The sequence below is a fragment of the Lathyrus oleraceus genome, unplaced genomic scaffold (assembly GCF_024323335.1).
Source record: "Lathyrus oleraceus cultivar Zhongwan6 unplaced genomic scaffold, CAAS_Psat_ZW6_1.0 chrUn0520, whole genome shotgun sequence".
NCBI classification, from domain to species: Eukaryota; Viridiplantae; Streptophyta; class Magnoliopsida; order Fabales; family Fabaceae; genus Lathyrus; species Lathyrus oleraceus.
This window is the reverse complement of record NW_026112911.1, coordinates 8805-23827: the sequence shown is the minus strand read 5'-3', so window position 1 is coordinate 23827 and position 15023 is coordinate 8805. Positions and strand designations below refer to the sequence as shown.

At 38.8% G+C, this 15023-nt stretch overlaps 1 non-coding gene across 1 annotated transcript; it reads right to left on the bottom strand.

The window, feature by feature from the left end:
• Positions 1-14052: 14052 nt before the first annotated feature.
• Positions 14053-14159, bottom strand: LOC127114497 (small nucleolar RNA R71). Its single transcript, XR_007800356.1, has one exon. It is a non-coding gene; the product is annotated as a small nucleolar RNA R71 (small nucleolar RNA).
• Between the last annotated feature and the right edge of the window lie 864 nt (positions 14160-15023).

Sequence of the window (15023 nt, the reverse complement as noted above, 5' to 3'; positions counted from 1 at the left end):
TTTTTCTCGAAAAAAAACTGATATTGTTTTATTAAAAAAAATGAACTTTTTGAAAAAAATAAGTCATTTTTTTCAAAAAAAAAAACTTCAAAGAAGAAAAAATGGATGGATGGATATCCATCCACTAAAAATATGATAATGGATGGATTCGATGGATTTTATTTTTAATGGATGGATTTGATTGGATATTTTTAAAAAACTTTTAGTAGATTGTTAATGGATTAATGGATTGTTTTGATCCATCCATTAACGATCCAATCCATATCCATCCAATCCATCCATTTTGCCACCCCTAGGTAGAGCACATGATCACCTTTGATCTATCTAGTTCACATCTAGAGTTTACGACCCTCATTGCTAAGAGCTCAACCAAGGAATAATCCACAAAGGCTTTAGGCATCATATATGATCCCCCATGATCTTTACATGTTATTTTGAACAATAATTCTTCAAGAGTTTGGAATTGGTTTGTCTTGGAAACCCTAGTTCATCTGGGTATCTTGTGTAACTTCTTCAACAAGCTTCTTTCGCAATTTATCAAATATTCTAAGGGGCATCTCAAATTTAATCATATTATGCATATATGATCTCACAAGAATCCAAAAAGTCAATAGAATTACAAGTTAGCAAGGTGGTTGATGGAGGTTGACCAGAGGATTTCATCTGATCAAAACTGGGTTCCCCTAGACCCTATCTCCTACAATTTGCTTCATATGAAAATGATTCCAAGAGAAACGTTACTCAAAATGACATTCCAAACAACATTTATGTTGAGGTATAGAGCTAGTTTTGCTTGGAAACTCATTTTTTTAAGTTAAAAGATTATAGGTCATTTTGTTTAAACCCTAATTTGGAGGTCAACTTCCCAAGGTCATAACTTGCTCAATTTTTGAGATATGAAATATTTCCGAGTTTCACAATCAAATTCAAGGTGTCTACTTAAAATTTTATGTTTGGAGGAAGAGCTAATTCAACTTTTATGAGCATGTGATATAAGGATACATTATAGGTCATTTTGGACCAATACCATTGAACAAGTGATTTTCCTCAACTTCAAATATGAATAACTCATTCATCACAAGTCCAAATTAGGCCATATTTATGACCATTTTGAATATTTTTGAAAGCGCTACAACTTTGATGAAGACACTTTTCTCATTCGAAGCTCACATAAAAAGTTAGCCAAGATGGAATAATGGAACATATGGCTTAACACTTAGAATTTTTTTTGACATGTTGAAATTTCCAAACTTCCACCTCAAAATTCATCATGATACAAGCTCCAAATGTAAAAGTGTTCAACGTGAGAGTTGTTCCTCTTGATCTAACTTTTCTAAAGAGTCTAATTTCATCCATTTTGGACAAGTGATTGAGGGGTCTTCGCATGGTCTGAACATGGATGCATCAATTGGCAAGGATCAATCTTCAAACAGCTGCACACTTTTGCCTTGCATCACAATCCACTTTCAGACTCAATTTCACTTGGATATGGACTTAATTGAGTAGCTTCATGGGCCTATACATGCCCATGCAAGCATGCACTTCATTTTGCCAAAATTGGAAACATTTTGAAAGGTGCAAATAACACTTGGAATTGCTATAAATAAGAGGCCCTTGCATCAGATTTGAGGACCCTTTCGCGCCATCTTTACCCCCCACACTTGAAACCCTCACATTTTAAAGGAAAACATGATAATTTTCACTTGAAAATTGAGTTTGAATCTCACTGTTTGGAGATTCAAAAACTCTAGGATCCAAAGCCTTGTACCAATCCTAAGCCACTTCTGCAAGCTTCCTAAGCAAGATCAAACACGAATTGAAGCAAGAGAGATCAAGTTCTGCACAACATTGAAGGTATTTTTCCAGATTTTTCTTTTCTTTGACTCTCTCTCTCTCAATTCTCATCAATTCTCTTGGATCATTGGTTGTCTGAAGTCCTACCAATGTAGACAAGAAGATTGAGTTGCTTTGAGATCATGTCCTTCCTTTTCATTTTTGTGATGGTGATGAGAGAACCAGTCCGGCCAAGGTCATCGGAGAAGATGACCGGTGGTTTGCTCCGGCGTTGTGCTGAACAAGTTTTGAGCTACGTGATCAAGCCTTTGTTTTTTAATCTTGAGCGTTGCTTTTCAATACCATTGGTGTGGCGCGCTGACTCGTGTGTTTGGTGGAACGCGCGTTTTAGACCCCTTGATCTGCCACCTCAATTAATGAGGGAGATCAAGTGGTCCACGTTTATCTGATTAATTGAATTCTCATTTTACTTGTCTTATTTTCATTGATTCATATTAAATTTAATATTGATCCAAAAAATATGAGAGTTTCACCAAATTTTTTTAAATAAATTGCCCTTTCATTTTCTGAATTAAAATTATTTTTTGGATCATTATTAATATTTTTCATGATTTAATTGATTTTGTGAATATTTTTAATTGTTTAAAAATACTTTTAAGTTTCCAAAAATTCTGAAATTTTTTCTCCAAGTGTAGACTTGATAATAGTTGTTACGCGATACTACACTCAGACGAGTTTCGCTTGAGAATATTATGGGTTGATGAGTCAGTCATCCTAACCTGTAATATCCGATAGATGGAATTAAGACTCTGGGAACTTTCTAGAACATGATCTACAGGTTTTTATCCTTAGTTCACTCCTTTGGGATAGTTCTTACCCAGACACCATGCTCGTGACTCACAACAAACCCTTGATTCTTGGTTGATCCAATCAAGTCTTGTCAATATCAATAGAACTTGGGTGTTGATAAGGTGAAAACCATAGTGCACCAAAATGGATGATTGATCTTGACAATGACTGGATTCATCCCTTGACCTTTTTTTGTTTTCCTTGTGTGTGATCCCTTATTTGTGATTGTTGCATTCATGCATTCATGCGCATCATAAAATTCATCACACGAAAATTTCAAGGAACTGAGGTGTTATTTGCAAATAATTTCATACAATGGATTATGGACGAAGGAACACTAAGAAGTACAGTTTTAGATGTATCGACTTGAAAGAGTTAAGGAAGCTGTCATCTTTTGTATTAGATCCCTTGGACTTCAAGCAACGTCATGGAGAACTTTTGTCTATCTTGTCTGCTGATGTGGTTGAAGGACTTCTAAGTGTGTTAGTTCAATTTTATGACCCTCTCTACCGTTGCTTCACTTTTCCTGATTATCAGCTCGTGCCTATGTTGGAGGAGTATGCCCATCTTTTGGGAATACCTGTTTCTAGCAAAGTGCCCTTTAGTGGATTGGATGAGATTCCCACATCTCATCTTATAGCTGAAGCTCTTCACTTGAAGAAGTCTGAGATTGAGGCTCACTGGGTGAAGAAAGGAGGATTGTTTGGATTTACTTCTGAGTTCCTCATCAAGGAAGCTACTGCCTTTTCCCAAGTCGGTAGTGTGGATGCTTTTGAAGCTATCTTTGTGTTGCTAATTTATGGTTTGGCTTTGTTGTTGGTGTAAGCCCTAGAGGCCAATACTTTTGGTACTTGTATCGAATTATTTATTAATAATAAAAGGCTTTTTCTTTATTATGTTTATTTAATAAAGTCCCTAGAATAGCTAGTCCGTTTAATGTATCAAGTATGACTTAATCATGAGATCACATGAAACATAAGGACACTATTCTTAAAGTATCCGTAGTCAAGCTTTATTGTGAAGTGGGATAACATTAAAGCATGAAGACTATTATGTTTATAGACCGATGATCACATCTCATGGATCATGGATAAAGAGTTATCAAGTCTTAAACATAGGTATGAATATTAAGAGTAATATTTATAATGGATTGACCCGCTATGAGAATACTATATAGAATGTTATGCAAAGTGTCATAAGTTATTCTCATGGTGATAATGGTGTATATCACCCTTCGACCTGAAACCACTATGGACCCTAGATGTAGAGTCGAGTGCCTTATTGCTGATCAAATGTTGTCCGTAATTGGATGACCATAAAGACAGTTGATGGGTACTCCACGAAGCATGCTAAGGGACATGAGTGACCTAGATGGAATTTGCCCATCCTGCGTAACAGGATAAATGTCTATGGGCCCAATATTGAACTGGACAAGGATGACACAGTCTATGCCTTGTGTTCAATATAGACATAAGGGCAAAAGGGAAATTATACACATAATTATTATCACAGAAGGATTTGTCAGATCACATGACATTTTCGTGTCTTGGGTAGCAGTGATGTGTTGCTAGATACCGCTCACTGTTTATTATGTTAAATACGTGATTTAATATAATTGCCAATGTCGCGAAAACCTATAGGGTCACACACAAAGAATGGATTGATGAGAGATAGAGTAATTAAGGAATACCGTAATGTACGGTGCCCTTAAGTGAATTATAGAACATCGTAAGGTACGGTGTACTTAAGTAGAATACGAAATATGGTAAGGTACCACACGCTTAAGTGATTTTGGCATATTATAAGATATGGGCCATATACACTTGAGTGGGCTTTTTAGCTTGCAGCCCACACAAGTGGTTCTATAAATAGAACCCTTGTGTAGAAGCATTGTCACACTTGCAATTTCGTTTTTCTCTCTCTCTCTCTCTCACTCAAAGCCTTCATTCGTAGCAGCTAGCACTGAGATTGAAGGAATCTGTTCGTGTGGACTAAGTAGAGGCGTTGTCATCGTTCAACGTTCGTGATCGCCACAAGAGGTAACGATTCTATCACTGATCATGCCCATTCTAAGGATCATTAAAGGAGAAATTTTAAATTCCGCTGCGTTTTGGATCGCTCTTCTCCTTCATTTGTTCCCTAACATTGACGATTTTATTGATGTTAACGCTATTAGAATTTTCTTGATTGGGAATCCTGTGGCTACTCTGTTAGGAGATATGTATTTCTCTTTGCATCTAAGGAACTCTAAGGGTGGTGGAACTATTGTCTGTTGCATTCCTCTTCTGTACAATTGGTTTATTTCGCACTTGCCTCAGACACCTGCTTTTGTGGAGAACAAACAATGTCTACGATGGTCTCAAAGACTTATGTCTCTCACTAATGATGACATAGTTTGGTATGATTCCTCATTGAGTAGTTTGAAGATTATTGATTGTTGTGGTGAATTCTCTAATGTGCCTCTCATTGGTACACAAGGAGGAATCAACTACAACCCTTCTTTGCCTCGTCGTCAACTTGGGTTCCCCTAGAGAGATAAACCTAATAACACTTTGTTAGAAGGTATTTTATATCAAGAGGGTTAATATCCCCAACATTTGAAGCAAAAGTTTGTGCGTGCTTGGCATAATGTGCATAGGAAAGGAAGATCCGAGATTGGTCCGGGCAATTGTGTAGCTTTGGAAGCTTACACTCTTTGGGTGAAGAAGAGAGCTATGGAATTGAAGATGCCTTATGCTTGTGAAAGACCTATGTCTGTGGTTGTGGTTGAGCCATTAACTCCCCCTAACCAATATGTAGAGGAGTTGGAAGACGCACTCGCCAAGATGAAGCGAGAGAAGGATATATGGGAAGAGTGTTTCCTTGCTTTAAGCCGAAAGCATGAGGAGTTGCAACTTGAGTCTAAGGACAAAGATGCACTTATTGAGCTACTTGAAGACCGAGTGACAATGAGACAAAGAGAGCCGAAGATTTCATCTTCCTCTAGTCTGCCTCACCCTTTCATCGCTTGGAAGAAGATTGTTGATCAACTTGTCCTCAAGAAGACTCAGATGAAGGCTTCTTTTGAGACCGAGATCCGACGCATTCAAAGGAAGTACGCGCCTACAGCCAGATCTTCTGACATTGTTATTAGGGATCCTTAGGATGACTAGTCTCCTTTTCTCTTGTATTTTCATTTGGTTTCTGAAGATGTACTCAGTGTAATCCTTCCAATTATATAAATAAAAGAGATTTTGGTGGTCATATCAATTTGTTGCAATTATTGTTATACATATATATTTGCAAATAATATAGTAAGTTCCTTGAAAACAAAAATAATAAAGCATTGCATTTCATGCATCATTGGCATAACAGGTCTCTCTTTCGCCAGATGTCTTATTAGTATTTCTTCTGTGCTTCAGCCAAGCTGACTCATAGATACAATACCCGTGCCAATCACTATAAGGTCATGGAACATCTAGAGCAAGAGAACAAAGATTTGAAGGACGAGATCGCCCGTCTGACCGCCATGATGGAGTCAGTGCTAGCCGCTCAGAGCCAGTCTTCTCCAACACCTACAACTCCTCCTCCTTAGAGAACTGTCATTTCCGAGGTTTCTACCTCTACCATTCCTGCTACTGCTGCTCACTTCGCACCCAACATGCCTGCAGGATTCCTATGGGGAATGCCGCCTAACTTTGTGCCTGAAGGCTTTGCACCTACTTTTGCTTCCATGCCGACATCTAGCCCGATCATGTCCGTGCCACCGCCTGTTGTGCATAATCTACCCCGTGTAGAAGAAACCATCTATCATTCTGAGCCGTCTGAGGGCCCTGATGTTTACGAGAAGATGGACGAGATGAAGGACCAATTCCTTGAGCTTCGTAAGAAATTGAAAACTTTGAAGGGTAAGGATCTGTTTGGGAAGAGTGCTACCGAACATTGTTTGGTTCCAAATGTGAAGATCCCAGCGAAGTTCAAAGTTCCTAACTTTGAAAGGTACAAGGGGAATACATGTTCACTCAGTCATTTGGTGATGTACTCCAGAAAGATGTCTACTCAAACGGATAATGGCCAATTGTTGATCAATTATTTTCAAGACAACTTGACCGATGCCGCTCTGAGGTGGTACATGGGATTGGATAGTGTAAGCATCTGCACGTTCAATGATTTGGGCAAAGCATTCATGAAGTAGTAAAAATATAATGTTGACATGGCTCCAAATAAAGACCAATTAAGATCATTGTCTCAGAAGGATAAGGAGACATTCAAGGAGTATGCGCAAAGATGGAGAGAGCTTGTCGCTCAGATTACCCCTCCTTTGGAAGAAAAGGAGATAACCAAATTTTTTCTCAAGACCCTGAGCTCATTTTACTATGAGCGGATGATTTCCAGTGCCCCCAGTGATTTTACCGAGATGGTAAACATGAGGATGAGGCTCGAAGAAGGTGTCCGAGAGGGACGGTTATCCAAAGACGAAGCTTCGTCTAACAAGAGGTATGGTAACCGTTTTGCTAAGAAGAAAGAGAATGAGACCAATGTAGTTTTCGTGGGGAGGCAAAAGAGGCCTCATGTAAGAAGAAATCCACCACCCCGTCAACATCATCATCAAGTATCATCAGTAATCTCGGTATTTTCAGCTAATTAGTCAGCACCAATTCAACAACAACGTCAACAACAACAACCACGACAACGAACAAACACCTACAACAACAACAATACCAACAATCAATAGCAATCAAATTTTGATAGGAAGAAGGTCTCCTTTGACCCAATTCCTATGATATACGTAGAATTATATCCATCGTTGGTTCTCAAGAACCTGTTGCAACCATGGAACCCACCTCAAATTCCTGAACCACTTCCATGGTGGTACAAACCAGAACTCCGTTGTGCTTTTCATCAAGGAGCTCCCGGTCACAATATTGAGAATTGCTACCCCCTCAAGTGTGAGGTCCAGAAGCTGGTTAAGAGTGGAATGGTGTCCTTTAAGGGCCGTGCGCCGAATGTCAAAGCTAACCCACTACTTGCCCATGGGAATTCATCTGTTAATATGGTGGACGGTTGTCCTAGTGAGTTCAAGGTATTTGATGTACGCTTCATAAGAAGGTCCTGAGTGATGATGCACAAGGATATTTGCTTGGTTAGAAATTGTGAGCATGATCATAATGGTTGTGCTATTTGTAATCTCAATCCCAAAGGTTGTATGGTTGTGAAGAGAGACATCTAGAGGTTGATGGATAAAGGCTTGATTCAGATTGTTCAATCCCGTCATGTAGATGATGATATCAATGTTATAGTCCATGTGTTCAAGACTCCCGAGAGAGTGGTTATTCAGTATGATAGCAGCAACAGTAACAACGTCAGCAATAGATCGGTATCACCGTTGGTTATACGGTTAGCGGGTCCAGTCCCGTATGCATCCAATAAGGCTTTCCCATATCACTATAATGCTACCATGTTAGAGAATGGTCAAGAGGTCCCTTTGCCTATGACTAGTTCTGTTGTGAGCATAGATGATGTTACGAAGGTGACCCGTAGCGGTCGTGTGTTTGGGCCAGTGTTCCCAAAGCACGTGGAGGATTTGTCTGTTAGTAAGAAAGTTGATGTACCAGTGGTAGAATCTGTAATTGCTCCAAAGTGCCAATATGGTGAATCTAGCGACTTGAAGCTTAATGATGATAATGAGGTACTCATACTGATCAAGAAGAGTGAATTCAACGTGGTGGATCAGCTGCTCCAAACTCCCTCCAAGATTTTTGTACTGTCTCTATTAATGAATTCAGAAGCACATAAAGAAGCGATCCAGAAAGTTCTTGAGAAAGATTATGTGGAACATGATGTTACTGTGGATCAGTTTGATCATATTGTAGCTAACATCACTTCTTGCAATAATCTCAGTTTCTGCGATGAAGAACTCCCCGAGGAGGGAAGAAATCATAACTTGGCCCTGCACATCTCAATGAATTGCAAAGAGGACGCTCTGTCAAATGTGTTGGTTTACACCGGTTCTTCATTGAATGTACTCCTGAAGTCATCTTTGTCCAGGCTGTCGTATCAAGGAGCGCCTATGAGATATAGTGGCGTGATCATCAAGGCATTTGATAGTTCTCGCAAAACTGTTATTGGCAAAGTGGACCTTCCAGTAAAGATAGGTCCGAGTGATTTTCAGATTACTTTCCAAATAATGGATATCCACTCGGCCTACAGTTATCTATTGGGAAGGTCATGGATTCCTGAGGCAGGAGCCGTTACTTCAATGTTGCATCAGAAGTTGAAGTTTATGAAGAATGGGAAGCTTGCTATTGTTGGCGGGGAGAAGGCATTGTTGGTTAGCCACCTGTCATCTTTCTCTTATGTAGAAGTTGAGGATGAGGTTGGAACCCCGTTCTAAGCCTTATCTATTGCCGAGGAAAAGAGAGTTGGGGCACCCATGTCTTCATTCAAAGATGCACTGAAGATTGTTGAATATGGTCAGTCAGATCAGTTAGGGCAGATGGTAGAGGTCTCCGACAACAAGAGCAAAGCCAGATTGGGTTTCTAACGAGGTTCATTAGTGGTTAGATCTGAAGATGTGTAACTCAGTTTCCGTAACAGAGGGTCCATTCATGGTAAAGAACAACACTTAGCTGTTGTGCTAGAGGGTGTTGAAGATGAAGATTGCACCAATTTTGTGACACATGGAAAGGCTTGCGACAATTGGACTGCTGTTCATATTCCTGTTGTTATGCATCAATCTAAGTAATTGCTTTTCTCTGTTTTTGAAAATCCTTCTCCTGTGCCTAAGGGAGAAGTGAACGTTGTTTAGGAATTTCAATTTGATCATTAATAAAATACAATTCTATTCATCCACATCTATGATGTTTTATTTTTGCTTTTTGCTTTATTATGAAAATGGTAATCACAAAAAAGATAAATAAATAAATATAATTGTCCATATGCATAATATTTGGTCACTAAATCACTTATCTAAAATAAAAATATCAAATCATTATGCAGGTTGGTTTCTAAACCCATTGAATACAATGATCCTACTCCTTCGCTAAATTTTGAATTCCCTGTGTTTGAAGCCGAGGAAGGAAGTGATGAAGAAGTATCTGATGAATTGTCTTGTCTACTTGAGCATGAGGAAAAAGCCATTTAGCCATTCGAAGAGCAGATTTAGTTAGTGAACTTGGGTTCCGAGGATGATGTGAAGGAAGTCAAGATTGGGTCTTAACTGTGTCGAGAGGTTAAGAAGGGCTTGGTTGATCTTCTCTAAGAATATTCAGATGTGTTTGCTTGGTCCTATCAAGACATGCCTGAGTTGGATTCTGAGATTGTGGAGCATAGATTGCCATTGAAGCCAAAATGCCTGTCAGTCAAGAAGACGTTAAGGAGGACTCATCCTGATATGGAAGTGAAGATCAAAGAAGAAGTGCAGAAGCAGATTGACGCCAGTTTCCTTGTTACCGCTGAATATTTGCAGTGGGTGACCAATATCGTACCTGTTCCGAAGAAGGATGGAAAAGTCCGTATGTGCGTTGATTATAGAGATTTGAATAAAGCTAGTCCGAAAGATGATTTCCCTCTGCCACACATTGATATAATGGTAGACAATACAACTAAATTCAAAGTCTTTTCATTTATGGACGGATTTTCCGGTTATAATCAGATCAAGATGGCACCTGAAAATATGGAGAAGACCACATTCATTACACCCTGGGGAACATTATGTTATAGAGTGATGCCTTTCGGTTTAAAGAATGCTGGTGCAACTTACCAAAGAGCAATGACTATTCTTTTTCATGATATGATGCACAAAGAGATTGAAGTATATGTTAATGATATGATTGTTAAATCTATTGATGAAGAGGAACATGTTGAAGTTATTCCAGCATTTAAGGAAGTATAAACTCCGCTTGAATCCCAATAAGTGCACTTTTGGTGTTCGTTCTGGTAAGTTGTCGGGCTTTATTGTCAGCGAGAAGGGTATTGAAGTTGATCCTGCCAAGGTTAAATCAATACAAGAGATGCCTGCACCCAAAACTAAGAAGCAAGGTAGAGGTTTTCTCGGTCGCTTGAATTATATCTCAAGATTCATTTCACACATGACTGCCACATGTGCGCCTATATTCAAGCTTCTTCGGAAAGATCAGTCGTGTGATTGGACCAAAGATTGCCAGAAAGCTTTTGATAGTATCAAAGAGTATCTGCTTGAGCCTCTGATTCTGTCTTCACCTATTGAAGGAAGACCGTTGATCATGTATTTGACTGTGCTTGATGAGAGTATGGGTTGTGTTCTAGGTCAGTAGGATGAGACTGGAAAGAAAAGTTTGCTATTTACTACCTCATTAAGAAGTTTACCGACTGTGAGACTCAGTATTCTATGCTTGAGAAGACTTGTTATGCATTGGCTTGGGCTGCTAAGCGTCTGCGTCAGTATATGTTGAATCATACCACTTGGTTGATATATAAAATGTATCCAATCAAATATATATTTGAGAAGCCTGCTTTAACTGGGAGGATTTCCCGTTGGCAGATGTTGTTATCATAGTATGATATTGAATACCGATCTCAGAAAGCAATCAAAGGTAGTGTCTGGGCTGGCCATTTGGCTCACCAACCCATTGAAGATTACCAGTCAGTGCAATATGATTTTCCAGACGAAGAGATCTTGTACTTGAAAATGAAAGATTGTGACGAACCATTGCTTGAAGAAGGGCCATAACCTGGTTCCCGTTGGGGCATGGTATTTGATGGAGTTGTTAATCAGTATGGTAATGGAATTGGGGCAGTGATTATTACTCCTCAAGGCACGCATTTTCTGTTTACAACTAGATTGACTTTTAAGTGTACAAATAACATGGCAGAATATGAAGCTTGCATTATGGGGGCTTGAAGAGGCCATTGATCTCAGAATCAAGTATTTGGATGTCTATGGAGATTCAGCTTTGGTTGTGAATCAAATCAAAGGTGAATGGGAGACGAATCAAAACGGTTTGATACCATATAGAGATTATGCGAGGAGGATTTCAACTTTCTTTACAAAGGTTGAGTTTCATCATATCCCTCGAGATGAGAACCGGATGGCAGATGCTCTTGCAACGTTGGCTTCAATGATTGTAGTGAAATATTGGAATGAAGTTCTGAAATTGACTATGACGCGTCTTGATAGGCCAACTAATGTGTTTGCTATTGAAGAAATCAAGGATGAGAAGCCGTGGTATTTTGATATCAAATGTTTTATCAAAAGTCAGATTTACCCGTTGATCACATTGAAAAACACCGCGTATTTAACTCGGATTACACATGTTTATTAGGTCTTTATTATCATTTTGCTTGTGTTATTCTCTCTTTTGTGTTGTTTTTAGGTATTTAGCTCTTTCAGGATCTTTTTAGAAGAAACGAAGCAAAAAGACCAAAAAATTAGGGTTTTCGACAAATATTGTACTCGTGGCGTTCTGCATGGCGGCCGCTATAGGAGAAGTCATTATACATCAGCCCTCAACCAGGTGGAAATTGCCACGATCCCATGAACTTCCCCATTTACTCACATGGCGGGCGCCATAGAGGGGTGGCGGGCGCCACCTTTGAATTCCACATTCCCACTAAAGAGAAGTTGAAGGGCATCCTGGTATTTGCATGCTGCTGAGTTCCTTTATAAATAGGTCGTTCTAGTTCATTTCCAAATCATCCAACTTAGTTTACAACACTAAGACTATAATATCATATGTAAAAGCGGTAATCCGTCACATCGAGGGGTTATCGCATCTTAGTGTAATTGAGTTAGAGCACTTTGATTTTGCTGTCATCTTTATTTCCAAAGTCAAAGGTTTATTTACTTCCTTGTACAAGATTTAAAGCCTCCGTTTGGAGCAGGTTCTAATTTAGTCGCCTTTTTATTTTACTTGCCATGCTTTACTTTATTTAATTACTTACCATGCTTTACTTTATTTAATTCCTTGTCATGCTTTACTTTATTTAATTTCCTGCCATTGTCTTTACTTTATTTAATTTTTTGCCATTGTCTTTACTTTATTTAATTTTCTTGCCATTATCTTTATTGCTCGTTTTTAATTGTTTTACACGCTTTACTTGTTCTTCACACCTTACATTCTAAACTTCTTTTTATCATGTTCAATATTGTTGTATTTGTTTGTATTATCATGTCTGGCTAAATCTTTCAAAGGTTAGAATGTAAGGATCACGGTTAACAAGATGTTTCACATATTGCATCTGTAGAAATGCTTTAAGGGTTGTTTTGATTTTTAATTCGAGTTTTCTGAAACAAACTTAGTTAATTTTAACTACTCAAGAAGTTCGAAAGCACTCTGGCTTAGTTAACTAGGAATTTTTATCACTTTAAGGAAAAATGATTTTTGAAACTGTTTTCGGACGCGTTGATAGATTTAAAATCATGAAACTCCTTTGGTAAACTTTCCGAATCAAAATCACTTTTCAAATAAGCTCACGAGTCTTATTTCTTAAAAATAGGTTTACTACTTTAGCGTTTTGTGCACCTTTTATGAGTGACAATAAAAGGCCTTAATTTAAGGGTAAACTCGGTTCTGAATACGCGAAAGCGACAATTCCTGTTAAATGGATTCTTTTCAAGAGTAGAAAATATTGCCCCATAAGTAGTTCTATTTAGACAGTCAAAGCATCGTTTAACTGACATGAAATACATTCAAGCCTATCTTTATCAGCAATGTATTTATCATTTTCTTTATTTACTGTTATTTTGCGACATCAATATCTCATTTGTACCGCCTTAGATAAACATCGTAATCGATAGATTGACGATTTGGTCTCTGTGGGATCGATTATCTTTTATATTACACTAACGCGGTTCATGCACTTGCGAATAGAGCGATCAAGTTTTTGACGTCGTTGCTAGGGACTAACTTCGTCAAATTTCGTACCATGCTGTTACACCGTCTAGACTAAGGAATTATTAGCCGGTAAATGCGAAGAACCTATAGTACCAGAAATTTTGTAGATCCTTTAGCGGAACCCGAATGTTACACTCGTATACGCCTATTACTCATCCGAATAAAGAAAGCTATGGCCGAGAATCGCAACCGGAGACCTCTTAAGGAATTTTCCCAACCCTCTGACGAGGAACCTAGTTCTAATATAGTAAACCCCCTCATTCTTGCCAACAATTTCGAACTAAAACCATATTTACCGCAATTAGTGCAACAGAACCAATTCGCGGGTCTCGCTACTGAGAACCCAAATCAACATTTAAAAATCTTTATCCAACTGACCGACACCTTTAAATCCAACGATGCTTCACCTGATGCGATTCGTTTAAGATTATTTCCTTTCTCCCTCAGAGATAGAGCATGTTTGTGGTTAGATTCACTTCCAGCTAACTCAATAAGTACCTGGGAAGACCTTAGGAGAGTATTCCTTGCTAGATATTTCCCCCCTAGTAAGACTGTTATTCTTCGAAACCAAATAACTAGATTTACTCAGAACCAAGGAGAATAACTTTTTGAAGCTTGGGAGAGATACAAGGAGTTGTTAAGAGTCTGTCCACACCATGGCCTAGAACAATGGCTGATCGTTCATACCTTCTATAATGGACTTCATTATAACACAAAGATAAGCTTCGACGCTGCCGCTGGCGGCGTGCTGACGAACAAACCTTACCCTGAAGCCTGTGACCTAATTGAGGATATGGCCCAAAACCATTACCAATAGGGAACTGAACAAGCATCAGTAGAGAAAAAGGAGACCCAATGTGGAATACATGAGATGAGTTATATGGACATGATGCAAGCGAAAATGGACGCTTTAGCCCTTAAGGTTGAACATATTTCTACAAACTCTAATACCGTAGTGGTAGTCCACACAGAGTGTGTACTTTGTGGATCTAAAGGACACGAATCGGCGGAATGTAACCTTTTGAATGACCTGAACACCGACCAAGTGAATTATGCCCAAGGTAACCCATTTTCAAACACTTACAACCCTGGATGGAAGAATCACCCAAATTTTTCCTATAAAAACCAGAACCCTATCCAAAATTTTGCACCTCAAAGACCATAACATTTTCAAGCTTAAAAGCCAAATCAACATATGCAAGTTGCGCCCCAGAAGCCTAACCTTGAGAAGATCATGGAGAACTTTATATCAGGCAAGACTCAGCAAAATAAAGAATTCCTAAACCAAAACATTCACGTAAACGAACTGATAACGCAATTAGGAAATAAGGTTGATAAGATAATTACTCACAATAAGATGCTTGAAACCCAGTTCTCACAGGTAGCACAAAACCAATCCCCATAAACTACACCTGGAGGACAATTCCCTGGACAACCTCAACTCAACCCTCGAGGGCAAGCTAACACTATCGCATTACGAAGTGGGACCGCGTACGAAGGGCCTTATAACCCATCAATGAGCGAGTC